The sequence below is a fragment of the Lutra lutra genome, chromosome 1 (genome assembly GCF_902655055.1).
Source record: "Lutra lutra chromosome 1, mLutLut1.2, whole genome shotgun sequence".
Taxonomy (NCBI): Eukaryota; Metazoa; Chordata; class Mammalia; order Carnivora; family Mustelidae; genus Lutra; species Lutra lutra.
In genome coordinates, this window is record NC_062278.1 from 35,187,357 (window position 1) to 35,204,099 (window position 16,743).

The 16,743-nt window shown below is 36.6% G+C and overlaps 1 protein-coding gene across 1 annotated transcript in view; it reads right to left on the reverse strand.

Moving 5' to 3' along the window:
* The window catches only part of GBE1 (1,4-alpha-glucan branching enzyme 1), a 281,717-nt gene that overhangs the window by 168,181 nt on the left and 96,793 nt on the right, over window positions 1–16,743 (reverse strand).

Sequence of the window (16,743 nt, forward strand, 5' to 3'; positions counted from 1 at the left end):
CAAACTCTTGTTCAAGCACCCCTTTATTGCACCTTGCCCATATTCTTCAAAATTAGAATTAAAACAGTGGTATACAACTAATCCAAAAAGAACCCACTGTATTCTTTTTCAAGGGACCTTAAGACCTACAAATGAACAAATAAACAAAAAACCCAAAGAAAGAAAAGAAAAGGAAAGAAGACTGGAGGACTCAATTCTGTTTCTTAAAGCATCATCAACTAGAGGCATAGGCTCTGCAAGAACACAGCCCTTTGAGTCCTCCTCAGTGTGGTCCCCACACCAGCAGCGCTGGCATCGCTGAGGAACTTGTAAATGCAAATTCTCAAGTTCATCCCAGACGTATTGAGTCGGATACCCTGGGCAGTGTCTTTCAACAAGCCTACCAGGTGACTGTGATCCACACTGAAGTCTGAGGACCAGTGCTTTAGGGGGACTGTTACACAGGTTATTGTGAACATGGAAGTGGGTGACATGCATGCGGGGAGTGACGAGTTTATGAGTAGGGACAGTATTTGCAGTAGGATCACCACAGCGGATGGCTGAGAGCCATACAACTTCAAGGAGTGAAGGGAGAAGAGGGCAAGACCACTGGGGCAGAGGAAGGTGAAGGAACTGAGAGGCCAGAATGCTGGCAGGTCTCCTATGAGGATACTGAAATCAACAAAATCATTTTCCTTTAAGATATCCTCTCAAGGGTGCAACTGAAACATTTTGGGGTGCTTCTGCCCTCCCATATTTTATGATTTTCCCTAAAATATGATTTAGTAAAGACAAATTTGAAAATATAATTCTTATTTTAGTAAGATTCCATTTACCAGTTTTCCAGCTTTAGAAAGCAGCCTTCTTTCTAAAACCCTTCTAATATTATGTAAAATATTTTTAAAAGTCCTTTCATTAATTATTATAACTTTACAGATAAATGTTGGCTTATACCTTTTCCTTCTTATTTGATGCTCCTACATATTTATTTTTAAAAGTGAAGAATTAAATGTGTATTTAAAAATGCTCATCACTTATACAAAAAATAAATTAGTAGAGCCAATACCTATTTACCTTTGTTAAGAAGGGAAGGAAAATCATTCTTCTTAAACCTTAATTTAAATCTTAGGTATCTTAAATTCACCAAACCAGCTGTCCTAAGAATTCTCTGTTATATAGGCAATCATTTTACATGCTCAATTTTACTATTAAAGAAAACCAGGTTAGAGCCTGGTTTCTGTCCACTTGCAAATTCTGCTCAGTATGCTTTTACATTCCACACTGCTATATTTACATGTAGTGTTTTCATTAAAATCCTACTATTATTTATGCAGAAGTTGTTGTCAAATTAAAAACAGCATAAAAAATTTTAAAAATAAAAACAGCATTAAAAGTGAGACTAGCATTTCATAATAATTTGGACATCCTTCAAAAAGTGGCAAAACGAGGGCACTTGGGTGGCTAGGTCATTAAGCATCTGCCTTCAGATCAGGTCATGATCCCAGGGTCCTAGGATTGAGCCCCGCATCAGGCTTCCTGCTCCGTGGGAAGCCTGCTTCTCCCTCTTCCACTCCCCCTGCTTGTGCTCCCTCTCTCACTGTGTCTCTGCCAAATAAATAACCAAAAAAAAAAAAAAAAAAAAAAAACAAAAAATTGGCAAAATTTTAAGCCTCATGTAATATTATCTAACAAATTCCAGATTGCTTTAGGATTTTACTTTCACTTTATTTGTGTAATGTTGGCATTCACGATGATCTAAAGTATATCATTATAACTGTACATTAATAATACTATTTATATCTTTGAGTACATATTGTCATCTGTCTCTTCTAAATTATTTTTTTATTAAGAACACCACTCTAAGTTATAATGATTGAACTCATAAAAGTTTTAAAACTTTTTAAGTTTTAAAGGATATATTACTTATAGCTGATCTGAGAAGTATATAAAAATAAAAGTTTCTAGCACAAGGTTAATTCTTCCATTTCCTTAAAAAGTTCCTTTTAAATGGCTATGGCAGTAAATGCTAACTGCATTTCAAAAGCAATCCTCCATTTTTTCTTGAAGACAGAACATGCTGAATTTTAGTTGGACAAATGGCCCCCAAGCTAAAACCACATTTCCCAACATTCCTTGCAGCGAGGACAGCCAATGAAACTAAGAATCTGGTCAAAAGGTTGTGTATAGAAATGATGTGTTCACATCCTTAAAAGGGAATGCCTTGACTTTATTTTCCTCTTTCTGTAGGAAGCACATAGGGCAGGTACTGTTTATCATGTGGGTAACATACCTGGCAACAGAAGGCCAGTGGGAGCTAACAAGGAAACTGATCTGAACATACACATGGAGTAGACACAGACTATCCATAGAGCACCTACTCACCTGAACTTTTACTTCAGAGAGACAAAAACCATCTACCTTGAGTAAGACACTGTTATTTTTTGGTGCTTGACAAAGCAAAATAACCAATATCTTAATATGGTGACTGTGAAAGATGCCTATGTCCCACTGAAACAACCTCTAATAAAGTTGACTAAGTATAGTCCCAGGCCAGCAAAATACATTACAAAACAACAACAAAACAAAAAAACAAGAACAGCATGGTGGAGCCCCGCCTTTCACACTTACCATACCTTGCTCACCTCACACCTTGTTTGCTTTCTTGAACCACATTCATTGTGGATTCTTCCAACCATCCTCTGTCTAGCTGCACAAGCTTTATAAACAATTGGGTTTCTTTCATCCTCTGTCCTTAGCTTTTCTGTGTCGATACTTTAGTCTCTTCCTTTTTCGACTCTATAATGACACCAGTGTCCTTCCAGGTACCATGTATGGTCTCACCCAACCACTAGGTCCTTGCTTTCTGAACCTAGCCCCTTCATCAGTGCCCAAGCTGACAGGTCTAGCTACAGAGGTAGGACAGGAATGTATGGTCACACTAGACATAGGGACTAGTCTTGATTTTAAAAGTACAAAGTAAAATCACCTTACTTTAGAATGTTCTGACTTACAGAGCTATAAAACTAACTACACACATATCTACCAACGCATGCACACATATTTACCAACATATTTACGCACATATCTACCAACACAAACATATATACAAGTATGTGTACAAACTACATACTGACTAGCAATATCATAAGATCAAACTGTTTCAATCTGTGTGCAGTGTTTCCCTTGAGGATCTTCACTGTAAGCTGCCCTCACATAGTAGTTATGATTCCAGCAAATACCTAACTTGAAATATACATACAGACACACACACATATATATATATATTTCTTATACTGTATGTTCCATCGAATGTTCCTAACAATCAAAAATATATCAGATTGTTGGGGCACCTGGGTGGCTCAGTGGGTTAAAGCCTCTGTCTTCAGCTCAGGTCATGATCCCAGGGTTCTGGGATCGAGCCCCACATCAGGCTCTCTGCTCGGAGGTGAGCCTGCTTCCCCACCTCTCTCTGCCTACTTGTGATCTCTGTCAAATAAATAAATAAAATCTTAAAAAAAAAATTTAAAAAAAATCTATCAGATTGTTGTGTGTGTGTGTGTGTGTGTGTATTCTCGCAAATTTATTACTGTCAGTGTATTGCCACTTGCTCATAGGAAAACATGTATTTTAAAAACATATCAGAATTTGTAAAGGTTTATCATTTAAGTCAAAGGTTATGCTTGTTAGTGTTTTTAAGTAGGGTTATCAAGAAGCCACAGGAATTGTAATTAAACTAATAAATTATAACAACATAGCATAATGGTTAAGAACACAACCTCTAAAGCCAGACTTCCTGGGTTTCAATCCCAGCTCTACTAACTATCAGCTATCAGCTAGGTAGGTGACTTTGAGAAAGTTGTATAATCTCTTTGTGCCTCACTCTCCTCTTCTGAAAAATGGGAGCAATGATAATAGAACATTCCTGATAGGGCTGCCTTGAGAACAAAATGAATTAGTATTTATACTGTGTTTAAAATAGTACCTGGCATATAGTTAAGTTCTATAAAATAAACAAAGGAATCTTATTATAAAGAAACAAGTTGATTATATTTATAGCCTACCTTAGGCTATAAATTCTGTCTATACAATCATTGCATGTATTAAATTATGAAGTAATTATTTTATATACTGAATTCTTAAGGAAGAGAAAAAACAGGAGAAATGAAAAAAAAATCAACAGGTTTATGGGTCTTGTGCTTGTCTCTGAAGGTGACCTTTTGGGGAAAACGTATGTTATTTGTTCTCTGAGCTGTGTATGATTAGTTTCTTCATCATACACAGACAAATTAGAAAGGCTGCTGTGGTGCCCAGAAATCATCCGTTAAACAAAGTCAAAATTAATGATAAAATTGAGTTCCCTTTGTGCTTGATTTTCATCTATCTGCACTCAATTATAAACGAGCTACCAAAGAACGCTACCCATTAGCTGTTAATTCATAATGACTTCAGAAAGCAATCCCTATACTGCCAATGATATCTCACTAACGACCTCCTAGTCTGCAGGGCTTTAGCTTGAAAACGAAAAGGGAAAACAAAACTACGTACTCCAAGTCACTCCTTATCCCGCCACGGAAAACTCCAATGCTTAACATAAGCAAGCTGTAGTAAGACTGCATCTATCTAAAAAGGATTTGAGCCATTTTTTTCTTTCATCATAATTTATTGTAGCTTAAGCAAAATAGACCCAGATATAGTAACAGAGTGTTCCATATTTCTATTTCATTGTGCCAAGAGTAAATACTCCTCAAGGTTAGAGAAAGTTTTCAATGAAGAAAATATCTAAAACAGATAATATGTGTCTCGCCCATAGAGAAATAACATACAATTACTAATTTGGGATAGGATAAGAGTGACATCATCCCATAATTGGACTTGTCTTTCTTCATAGTACCCATCTAAATATTCTGACCTCTGGCACATTCCATAATAAATCCATTTCACAGCCTCCTAACTAATGGTTCTGAACTATAAGGAATAAGATTTATGTCCCATTTATTTACTCATAGGTGATGTAAAGGAATATGAAAACAAATTTGGGTCTTGGTTGGAAGTAATTTCAAGATCTATTCACAGATTTATATTCATTTAATTTATATTCTTAACTTCCAAAAACAGGGAAAAAACTTATAATTTAAAAAAATATGTAATATAATATTTAAAAATAAAATGAGAAAGAAAAATCAACAGTTACAATGAAAATAGAAGGCGAAAAGGGCTGGAGGGCAAGGAGGTGAGATAATGGTATAGGGCTCTCGAGTTGGATGGTTATTGTAATTGTACATTTCACTTAATTTTAAGTTTTCTGACAGACAAGAGAAAAGGGGGAATAATCATGAGATAAAAATAAGCATTTTGAATCTTCAGGAGAAAGACAAACTTTTTCTCTAATATTGAGCTCTCTAAACAGTAACTCACAAGGATCTTTCTATTAACACAGAAAATGCTAAAGACTCATTAAAACTAGCTATGATTTCCAGATTCTAATATTTGTTCATTTGTTTTTAACCCTGGTTTCAATAGGATTCCCATAGATAACAGTACTATAGGTCAAAGATGCCTAAACTCAAAGAATAGAATTTAAAGTTACTGACATACAACTTTATAATCACTTTCTGTATAATGTGCATATGCAAAAATATTTCCAACAGCGGCAAATGGACTTACCTGATGGTCTCTATCCATTTCATCTATTTAGTCAATAAACATCTACTGAGTAGCTTCTATCAGACATTATTAGGTCCCAGGGACACAAGGATGACCAAGATACTGACCATGTCCTTAAAAAGTTTAGCCTAAAACTACGTATCATCACAGTGAATGAGGAGGGAACAGGCTCAAGAAAGGTTTGTGGCAGAAGGGATATTTGGTAAATGGAAAGTAGAGTTTGGTGTTACGGAAAACTTCACCGAAAATAAATAGCACATGAACTCTGTATCAAAGACTAGGAGTTTGTGAGCCTGCAGCAAGGGAAAGCCGTTCTGTGTAGAAGGGACACTGCCTTTGCATTTGCTGAAACATGGTTAGAATGACATTTGAATAACTGCCAAGTACTTTGGTGTGGACTGTATGCCTCATTGTTATGGACTGAATGTTTGTGCCCCCCTTGCTCCAAATTCATATGTTGAAATGCTAACAGTGTCCCCCCCACCCCACCCCCCCGCCCGATGTCATGGTATCAGAAGGCAGGGAGTACAGGAGGTCATGAGGATTCCAGGAGGTCAAGAGGGTAGAGCACTCACAAATGGCATTAGTGTCTTTGTAAGAGTCTAAGAGCTTGCTTCCTCTCTCTGCTCTTCATCATATGAGAAGTTGACAATCTGTAACCCAAAGAGGGCCATCACCAGAACTCTATTAAGCTGGTGTCCTAGTCTCAGACTTCTAGCTTTTAGAACTTTAATAAATTTCTGTTGTCCATAAGGCACTCCATCTACAATACTTTGTTATAGCAGCCCAAATGGACTGAGCGAAGGGTAAAGAAAAAGTTGGAGAGGAATCCAGAGGCCAGGGCATGGAGGGCTTTGTATGCCAAGCTAAGAGTGTAGAATTTAAACTAGAGGCCAGTGTTGTTCAATTCTTTCAAAATAGAAAAAAATATTTAAACACATTCATACATGGGAGCCCAGTATAAAACAGGAAAAGGATCTCCTTATTTCAAGTGAGTGCTGGGGAATCCAAAAACTTACCTGGTCAGCTTCTTGACACACAAAGTGAAAATCCTGGCTATAATCAAATCAGGGGTTGGGAGAGTTCATCACAAAGGTTTAAAGCAGATGCATAACATGAGCCGATTTCAAATCTTAGAATGATTAACTGTGGAGCTATAAAAGGAAAATGGACTGGGGCATTTCAGGAGTAGAATTTAGTGATTCATCACATATATATAACACCCAGTGCTCAACACAAGTGCCTTTCTTAATTTTCATCACCCATTTAGCCCACCACCTCCCCGCCCATTTCCCCTCCAGAAACTCTTAGTTTGTTCTCTACAGTTTATTAGAGTCTCTTATGGTTTGCTTCCCTCTTTTTTTCTCCCCTTCTCCTATGTTCATCTATAAACAAATTTGAATCTAGATATCCATAATACATAAACCTTAATCCTAGACAAAATGTAAAATAATAAAATCTCAAGCCATTGCTGAAAGAATTTCTATAGTAATGTGCCTAGGAAAAGAAAGTGTTAATAAGTTAACTACAAAAACAATGATTTATGACAAGTTTGAGTTGGCAGGTGGTACACAGCAAAAGGATGTATTTTTTCCAATACCATAACTAGAAATGATCCCTCAGAAACTGCAGAAGACTGAGACCCTATCATAGGCCTTGGATACAGCAAAACTCATTTGTGCATTTATATGAAATACTGACATAAATATATGGTTCAAATGATTTATAATGGTAAATAAGATTTATGTTGCTTCACTCACAGGTATTAACTTTGAAAGTACCATCATCCAGTTGTTTGTACTATTTTATTTTATTAAGATAGTGAGAGTAGGGGGGTGCCTGGGTGGCTCAGTGGGTTAAAGCCTCTGCCTTCGGCTCAGGTCATGATTCCAGGGTTCTGGGATCTAGCCTGGCATCGGCAGGGAGCCTGCTCCTCCCCCTCTCTGCCTGCCTCCTCTGCCTACTTGTGATCTCTGTCAAATAAATAAATAAAATATTTAAAGGAAAAAAAAAAGGAAGATAGTGAGAGTAGGAGAGGATAAAAACCAATGAATGGGAAGTGAAAATATGGAAAGAGCACAAGTACATGATAGAAGGTTCTTCTTCTCAGGACTCTCTACCCTACAAGAGAAAAAGAACATTCAGGGTCCGTTAACAGTAGCTAACTTTTGTTAATTGAAAATGAGACTACTTTTACATGCTTTAGAAGAGAGAGTATGAATATTTGTGAGGAGAACAATGAGATCATTAAGGGTCAAAGTCCTAAGGAATAAAAAGAAGAAAACATAGGTTAAAGAATAAGTTGGTCATTATAAAAATTCCTGAGGTTTCAAGAAATGAAGGATTTTTTAAAAGGTAGAATTAAAGAAAAAACCAAAAAGTTTAGCAATTATGTTGTCCTGCACATTTTCATAGTAAAATTTCCTCAATGAGATTCACTATTTTTTTTTTTTGGCCTCCCTATATATGATATCCTCCTAAGTCAAATTGGCCACTCTCTCCTATGTAGAATTGTTAATTCCTGTTCAATCTTGCTTGACTTTATATTCTTTTGTTCCCTAATTGACCCCTGACAACCTATTCATTAATCTACATCTATTAACTCCCACAAGACCAAGCTTAAAATGCATCTCTTCCCATAATCATTCCCTGACTAACTATTAAACCTATGACCTTTATTCTTCTCCATCTGTCTACTTCCTCAAGAAGCTGTCTCTAATTCCTTGTTCTTTCTCCCCACTCATCTTCTCTCTTGGGTTCCTTCTTGTCCCCATCAATACATAGTTGAAAGTAAAGAGAACTAAATCACTAACAAATAAAAAAAGGGAAAAAAACACATATTCCATTACTTATTCCTCTTTTTCCTGTCACAACCTTCTGAAAAATGTAAGTTTCTTCCTCTACTTTCTTTCCAGCCACAGAATGCTCAAGCAACACATTTGTTTATGGGGAGTTTTCTCCAAATGGACAATAAACTCAAAGTGCGGGCATTTTATCATTTATTTCTTCACATACATCTGGGAAGAGAGTACAATATGTCAAATGCACAGAATATAAAATTAAATATATGTTAACTGAGATATTAAGAAAGAAAAAGAGCAAAATTTGATAAAGAAATTAACGTGAAGCAAACTCAAAGTAGAAAAAAACACTCCCACTTTCTACCTCACCCACCCTCTCTAGGCAGAGTTACTCTTTAGATGGGCAAATAGACTCCTTTGGAAATGTACACATTTATTTTGTGTTTTCTATCAACATTTTAGAGAACTTCAGAAAAAAAAAAAAAGAAAAGAAAAATGAATCAATTAACAAGCCCTTTATTCTCATCTACAGAGGAAGACCATTTGCTGGTATGCTTTTTAGGTTTATTAACATTCGTATTGTATTTTGCAAACACAAAGAATTATAATCTCTGTGGTAAGAGAAGGAGCATCTAATTCTAACTATGCATTTTCTCACAAATTAGATGTTTCAGGGTCTTAAAGGTTGATTAAGTTGAACCAGGTAACAAATGAAGTGAGTAGAGGATTTTCTGTGGGTCATACAGAAGAAAATCTTTATCACATATAATAATATGTAAAGACATCACAAGCAAGAAATAATCAGTTTGGCCAAAATCTTATAATCATGGCATACGATGAAAATATAATGACCTAACTGAGGCCCCAGAAAGTTTAAAATATTCTTCTATCCAGTAGATGTACTTTTTTCTTCCTCCACTTAAAGAAGGGTGTTAAGAAGTATGAATTAAAAATGACAAGCCTAACAAATGTCTGTTGAAATAACAGCAAAGCAATACAAACAGTATTGAGAGAAAAGGAGTCAGTAAGAGACCAGAAATTTCAACAAATGTTTGGAAGACAGAAAGTAGCTGAAGTGAGAAGGAACTAAGGCAAAAAATAAAACTGGATTTTGCCAAGGAAGAACCTGAAGAGAGCTGGTCAATTTGCTTCACAGCACCACAAAGAGACTCGGCATCTATAGGCTCCTAATACTGTGGAAGGTCAGTGAAACAAGGGGACTATGTTAAACAAGGGGACTGTCGACTCTGGAGCACACCTTCTCCCTAGCCTATACAGATAAATGTTTATCTCTCCAGAACACCACCTGTTACCCCTCAAACAGGAGATGAGAAGTTGATGCTCAAAAAACAATGAACTAGGAAGGCTCCAGAGACAATGGGAATATTAGATGACAGAGGTGACTCACAGGATTGAAAGTATTGGGATTAAGTGTCTGTCACCTCTCACAGTGGAACCCTCCTCCACTTTCCCTGTCGTTATCCATGAATGCCAGTAGCCAGGTATAAAGTCCTCCTGTCCACACTCCTTCCACCCACATCCTGTATGGGACAGGAAGATTCACCTAGAAAGTTCTCAAAGAAAAAGCTTCAGTTATTGTGACCAATTTAAAAGCTCTCACTTTCTGACTACCCAATAGTGAAGCTCACCAGGAATAAGGCCCTGTATACATGCACATGATTTTCAAGTACTTTTCCCTACCTCCTCCTAAAATAAGACCATATAGCCATGAATCACGAGGCCTTTGAAAACAGCATGCAGAATGAAAGACAGAGACTAAAAGAAACAAACAAAAAAAAAATCTGAGAAAAAGAAAATGAGAGGAGGAGGTCAGGAGTAAGAAGCATATTTGGGGGAAGAAAAAAAAACATCTATAATAATTTTCAAAAAGATAAAAGTATCTTTGGGCATTTAACAACAACAGAATGTATGCAAAAGGAGAGAACAAAAGCATGTAATTAGAAATGTTAGGGAAAAAAAGGGGGTGCTAGGTGGCTCAGTGGTTAAGTTTCTGCCTTCAGTTCAGGTCATGATCCCAGAGTCCTGGGATAGAGCCCCACCACAGCTCTCTGCTCAGGGGGGGAGCCTGCTTCTCCCTCTCCCTCTCCCTGCCACTCCCCCTGCTTGTGATCTCTCTCTCTGTCAAATAAATAAATAAATAAAATCTTTTAAAAATGTAAAAAAATGTTAAAAATGTGATTACTAAAGTGAAATTAGTTGGAAAACAAAGTTATTTCTTAAAGCAGAACAGAAAGTCAAAATGATGGGCAACTTGAGAGAAAAAGATAAGAAAACTTAAGAGATTCAATATCCAGATATTAGAAATTCCCGAAACAGTGAACAAAGAATCTGGGGACAAGAAAATTGGCAGAGAAATAAGACAAGAAAATATTTCAGAAATGAAGGATAAAGTGCTTATGAGATTTACCTTCTTCTTCTTCTTCTTCTTCTCCCCCATCCCCCCAAGAGTTTTGGAGCTATATGCCAGCAACGGAAAAAGACGAAGTACAAATGTCTCACTGTATCAGAGAAATAATTCACATAATGTGACATTCACCCTTTCAAAGTATCCCATGGATTTTAGTATGGTTCACAAGGTTGCATGGTATGCAAACATCACCATGATCTAATTCCAGAATGTTTTCATCACATTAAAAGGAAACCCTATACTCATTAGCAGTCATTCCCCATCCCCTCCCAGCTCTTGGCAACCGCTAATCTACTTTCTTGTCTCTATGGATTTGCCTATTCTGGATGCTCATAAAAATAAAACCATACAAAATTTGGTTTTTATGACCGACTTCTTTCACTGAGCACAGGTTTTCAAGGTTCATCCATAATGTATCATGTATCAGTACTTTACCTTTTTATATATGGCCAAATAGTATTCAACTGTATGGGTTTTCCACATTCTGTCTGTAGACAGGTTGATGGACATTGGGGCTGTTTATACATTTTGGCTATTATGAATAATGCTGCTATGAACATTCATGTACAAATGAGATTTACTGTCTTAAGCAAATATTCTGATACTAATTTTTTCAATATGCCACATCACTGCCCCCAAATTACTCAATGGCAAACTTCTGCCTCACAATCTCATTCCAGATTTCAATTAGTAGTTTTACTTTACTTAACAAATCTGGTATTTTACCCCTTAAAACCCCAATTCTTTTTACAAATTACCTATCTCCTTTCTATTCTCAGGGAAGGTCACTTCCATACTCTCCTTCTCAGCTCCCTGAAAATCGGGGATAATGGTTTCCACACAAAAAAGTAAAGACAAATATCGTATAAAATGAGTTGCTAAATCTGAGACTCCAGTTTTATTTCCTCTCTATCCCCTTTTCCCCCTCTTTTCTCTGTGAACCCTAAGCCTATAGGAGGATATTGTAACGTAAGAGTGTGGACTTAGCTGTCAGACAAGACTTAATTCAAGTCCACAGATGAGTGTACTCATGTACGAAATAAAAAATATAATCTCAATACCTTCTCTCATAGTATTGCCATCAGAATAAAATTAAATACGAATGTAAGGCAATCTCTATTTTTTTTTTTTCACTGTGTCTTAGAATCTAAGAAAATTGCAAATGTAGGTATTGGGTTCTGCGTCTCTTTTCTACCTATTGATTGTATAACATTGCAATATAATTAGAAAAGCAATGTGGTCTGGTCTGAACTGTGCTCCCCTCCAAACTCACATGTTGGAGCCCTAACCCCCACTGTGATAGTATTGAAAGATAGAGCATTTGGGAGATAATTAGGTTTAAATGAGGTCATGGCATGGGGTCCTGATGATGGGATTAGAGCCATGTGAGGACACAGCAAGAAGGCAGTCATATGCAAGCCAGGAAAAGAGCTTTCACCAGAACCCAACTATGCTGACTAGTCTTGAATTTCCCACCTCCAGAACTGTGAGAAAATAAAATTTCTGTTGCTTAAGTGACCCACTGTATAGAATTTTGTTATAACATCCCGAGATGACTGACACATGAATCCCCTAAAACTTTTAAAGGTCTGGTATCAAGAAACCTCTGTTCTAGTCCATTTTGTTACTGATTGGCAAGGAAAGGTTAAAATATACAAACATTCTAAAGACGAAAAAGAAGACAATTCCCACTGTCCTTGGAAGTCATTTGGGTATTAATTAGAATGAGAAAAGAAAATGGGAATCAGAAGAAAAGAAAAAGAATTCTTCACTGTTTGCCTCCAACCCACCTTACAGGTTTACTCTCCCCGATCTCTTACTTTTCTTGACCTGAGGTCTTTACTGACCTCCTGAGCTACATTTTATGAGTTAGGACAGATTTACTTCTTACCTAGATCTCTGCCCCAGGATGCTGACCCACACGGACCATATTCCCTAGAAAACTGGGTTCTCTTTGGCTATGGCCCAGGTACAGCCCTGGTAAGTGGTCAGAGAAAAGAAGAGTAAGAAATGAGATTGTTTCCTTATTTCCCTGGTTCCTTCCCTGCAAGGTTGACATAAATTAACTATGTCTCTCACCAAAGCTCAGCGATTCATTCGAGATTCCGACTCTTCCTCCCTCTGTGTTCCAGCAATTGATCCCTATTCCCTGTGGCCTATGCAAGATAACAATTTGGGGCTACTAGGCCCCCTCACCCACCCATCTTTGAACTCTTTAATGGATCCCCTGCATGCTTAACTTTGAAAAAAGACTTTTGGAAAAACAAACAAATGAACAAACAAACAAACAAAAAACATTGTTCAAACCGCCCTATTTCTATGTGCATGTGTGTGTGTGTGCCATTTGCTTCCTTTTGGGATATCAATCAGCACACACATTTTTATTCATGTAGTACTCTCATGGATTCTTCTTCCCTCCAACTCTCTGGTCACCTTCTAAACATGTTACCAAGCGTCCTTGAATGTTGCTGCCCCTGTTATCTCCCTTGTTATCATGACAGAACAAATAAACTGTCCACTAATATTCTGCTCTAACAGCACTTTATTTTAAAAGCACACATGGTCCGCATATATATTACGATTCAATACAAGTATCACAGATCAAGGACAGCACCTGACATACAGCACTCAATAATTCTGTTAAATTTCTATGAAACAACTTGAGAAGGTTTTTTTTTTTTTAAATATAACAATGCTATTAAAGATGTATATTTTAAAATAATGAATAACGACAACAAAAATACCTTTAGATACATTAGTTTGGCTAAGCATCCAGGAAGAAAAAGTATTAAAGCTTGAATAAATATGTCTCCTTTTCCTTTAGGAATGTAGTCTTCTTTCTTTAAATTTCTATAGTATTGAATGTTTAATTCACCTTACTATAATATTTTTTTAAATATGTTCTATTTGGTGAACTCACATAAAAAAGGAGACATTTATATGACCACATAAGCAGTGAGGTATTTTCTTCCACAAATTATTCAATTGAAAATGTTTTACAGAGAAAACAAAGCTATTATCTCAATGGTAGGTAACAGTTCTTTTTTTGTCAGTGGTTACCAGATAATTCATAAGAGAAATATCCTCAAGTGAGTTAAAAAGGTCAATCCCTTGTGAACTGAAATAAATTTTGAAGTTCAATTTAAAACAAGATTTTTAATTACCAAGATAGACTATCTAGGGATAACTTCAAATTGAAAGGCCAAAAATCTCAAGTTAGTTGTTTTTTTTTTTTTAATAGAGAATTTAACCCCTCCCTCAAGAAAATCCGATACATCATTTCCCATAAATGAAAACTTAACGATATCACCATATTAACAGCATCTAAATGTTTCCTCAACATTTGAAATATCTAAACACTATGAGTAATATTTTGGGCCTAAATTTCTAGTTATTTAACCTAACAGAAATTTTTAGAGAATAATAATGAAGAATGATTATGCAACAGTTTACTTGATACTAAACACTCATTTTATGTTAGACATTGATTTTCAAAGCCAAGTGAAAGGTAAAAGCTACTTTTTTTTAAATCGTAGGATCATTTCATCTCATCTAAGTCAAATAAATTTTTAAAAGAAACATAACATAGTGTACAAAACATCTTAATTTCTTTGGGCTGCTACAGCAAATACTACGGATTAGGTGGCTTACACCCAACAGAAATCTAATTCTCGCAGTTCTGGAAATTGGAAGTTTAAGATCAGGATACCAACCTGGTTGGGGAAGGGCCCTCCTCAGGGCTGCAGATTCTTCTTCTTGTATCTTCACGTGATGGAAGGACTAGGGATCTCTCTGGAGCCCCTTTTATAAAAGCACTAATCCCATTCAGAGGGCTATACCTTCATGACTTAAGCACCTCCAAACCCCCTCCCACTAGCACCATCACATCAAGCATTAGGATTTCAACACACCTTTTTTTTGGAGAATACAAATATTCAGACCACAGCAGAAAGAATAAAGGATTTGGAGTTGGATGGGAGAGGCAAATGTTTACCATTATTCCCTGTATATATCAATAATCATTCATTCCTGGTAATCACTTTCCCCCTATATAAAAACAACCTGTGAAAATTCAGTCACCATTTAACACAAGAAGCTGGTAAGGTGTCAGAGCTCATAAATTTTTCTAATTTAAGATGGCAAACAAATTTTAAAGGGTAAAAAAATTTTTTTTTTAATTAGTAAGTTTAGTCCTTAAAAACAAAAAACAAAACAGAACAAATGGCCATAAGGCCTAAAGTAACACTGAAAGCAGTAAGAGGAAGCACTTAGATGGCTCAGTAGTTAAACATCTGCCTTTATCTCAGGTCATGACCCAGGGTCCTGGATCCAGCTGCACATCAAGCTCCCTGCTCAGCAGAGATGCCTGCCTCTCCCTCTCCCACTCCCCCTGCTTGTGTACTCCCCCCTCCGCCCCCATTCCTGTCTTAAATAAATAAATAAAATCTTTAAAAACAAACAAAAACAAAACAAAACAAAAAAGAAAGAAAGCAGTATGAGAACAGTTGCCTTGCCTCACAGGTTCCTAAAATCAGGTCACATAAACTACAGAAGAATCAAGTTCTTTGGCTTATTCTATCAAAGACTGGGCCTAAAAATGGCATTAATAGTTGATAAATACTTCTCGAGTGTCTACTCTGTGCCAAGCACTGCTCTAAGAATTGAGAATAGACAATATTAGAAAACAAAACAGGATAGGCCCCTGATCTCGTGGAGTTTATAGCAACTTGGAAATGGATCATTTATATTAAACATAAATCCCTCTTATTGTATACTGTAGCTACTTTTTTGTTATTTTCACTATAAATTAAGAGCCTTGGCTGCCATCCCATGTCAAAATTTCTCTTTATTCCAGACAATATGCTCTTCTGGTAACTATATTATGTGTGGCAGTATTTCAGTCATTCTCTGATGTATGTAAAATTTCATTATTTGTAAAACAAAACAAAACAAGAAACCTGCAAAAAAACCATACAAATACAATACATTTTGATTTTAGTTTAAGTAACTCAGTTAAAAATGTTATATAACAAATACCAATGAAAATAATAATTCAGTCACAGGATTTATCATGATAAATGCTTTGAATGTGGTCATTATGTTCAAAAGAGGGAAAGAAAGAAGGAGACATGGAAATATTACATAATTTTATGAGCACGAGATAAAATCAAGTAAACGTTAAAGGATTTAGATAACCTTTCACATAATCAAATGCCTGAAATCTATAAACCAGGCTGTTGGACCCATCCTTCAAGCCTCCCTTGAGGAGACAAGAGACGCTGCTATATGAGCTCTGTAAACCCCGAACACAGAAACATATGGTTAGCCAAAGCAGAGGGCATGTGAAGCACACTCAGCCTTCCTCTGACAGGCAGGCCCCGAGGTAATCCAAGTAGGCTTAATTTAACATGAGACTCTTAATGTTAAAGACCAGAAAGAAGAATAACCAGGAAAATCATGTCCCTAAAATGCATGGTTCTCCAACACACAATAGCCCCTTCATGTAACTCATCACAAAATCAATTTTTTTCAAGATTTTATTTATTTGAGAGAGAGAAACAGAGAGAGCACACACAGGGGGTGTGCAGAGTGGCAGAGGGAGGAGAAGCAGGCTCCCCAGTGAGCAGGGAGTCAGACATGGGGCTCAATCCCAGGGTCTTGGGATCATGACCTGAGCTGAGGGCAGACACTTAACTGACTGAGCCACCCAGGTGCCCCCACAAAACCAATTTTATCGAGACACTCTTTATAGGTAAAAATTCTCTCCACATTCGCTGATTTGAAGATAGGTTTCATTTTTCTATTAAACTGTGTGTTTTTCAAGCTAGACTTCTGCAATTACTCAATCCCTCCTTACATAAAGTTTCCAAA